The sequence below is a fragment of the Mesoplodon mirus genome, assembly GCF_964341445.2.
Source record: "Mesoplodon mirus genome assembly, chromosome: 16".
Classification (NCBI taxonomy): domain Eukaryota; kingdom Metazoa; phylum Chordata; class Mammalia; order Artiodactyla; family Ziphiidae; genus Mesoplodon; species Mesoplodon mirus.
In genome coordinates, this window is record NC_138992.1 from 38,412,457 (window position 1) to 38,414,005 (window position 1,549).

Below are 1,549 nucleotides of genomic sequence, written 5' to 3' on the forward strand. Positions count from 1 at the left end.
GTTCTTTCTGTGACTCTGTTGGCAGCTCTCAGGGCTAGAATAGTAGCTATTCCAGCATCATTCCAGAAGACAATAGCCTTGCAGAGTGTTTAACCACCTCCCTCAATCATGCAAGGTCAAGTCCTTCATGGATGCAAACTATTTGATTTCTATCAAAATTGTAAAGTTTTACCTTCTATATTCTTCTCTTCCATATTTTCTATCTCTGCTTAGTGTTACATTTCAGGTAATGATAACATCATTCTTCCAATTCTCTAGTTCCTTCTTCAGGGACAACTGTGTCTAGCCTAGCCTAGTCTAGCCTAGTGTTTTAAAGCCTTTACCATTGGCTTCTTCCCCAGACAATAGTAACTAGCTAGTAGCTACTCTGACAAAGACAAAGCAGAGAGAACTCTCTACTAAATATTTATTTATTATTTCAAAACAGAAAAAAAATCACAGGGTGAAAATCTTACTAACAAGCAAATGCAATAGTATTTTTTTGTAAATTTGTATTGGAGTAGAGTTGATTTCCAATGTTGTGTTAGTTTCAGGTGTACAACAAAGTGAATTGCTTACATATAATTACATATATCCACTCTTTTTTTTAAAGATTATTTTCCCATATAGGCCATTACAGAGTACTGAGTAGAGTTCTCTGTGCAAATGAAACAGTATTAAAACAACCATGCACTAATCTATTTTATTCTTTTTTAGGAGACCAGTCAATGCTGGCAAGGAAGTATGGGAATAGATATTTCCATATATTTCATGTGTCAGCATAAATTAGTACAACAATATTAAGAAGTAATTAAAAAATATGTATCAAGAAGCTTTACCCAGTTTTTATTGGAAACAAGATGGTAGAGTAGAAGGACGTGCTCTCACTCCCTCTTGTGAGAACACCAGAATCACAACTAGCTGCAGGACAATCATCGACAGGAAGACACTGGAACTCACCAAAAAAGATACCCCACATCCAAAAACAAAGGAGAAGCCAGAATGAGATGGTAGGAGGGGTGCAATTATAGCAAAATCAAATCCCATAACTGCTGGGTACGTGACTCAAAGACTGGAGAACACTTATACCACAGAAGTCCACCCACTGGAGTGAAGGTTCTGAGCCCCACATCAGGCTTACCAACCTGGGGGTCTGGCAACGGGAGGAAGAATTCCTAGAGAATCAGATGTTGAAGCCTAGTGGGACTTGATTGCAGGACTTCAACAGGACTGGAGGAAACAGAGACTCCACTCCTGGAGGGCACACACAAAGTAGTGTGCAATTGGGACCCAGGGGAAGGAGCAGTGAACCAAGGGGAGACTGAACCAGACCTACCAGCTAGTGTTGGAGGGTCTCCTGCAGAGGCTGGGGGTGGCTGTGGCTCACTGTGGAGATGAGAACACTGAGAGTGGAAGTTCTGGGAGGTACTCCTTGGCGTGAGCCCTCCCAGAGTCTGCCATTAGCCCCAACAAAGAGCCCAGGTAGGCTCCATTGTTGGGTTGCCTCAGGCCAAACAAACAGCAGGGAGGGAACCCAGCCCCACTCATCAGCAGTCAAGTGGATTAAAGT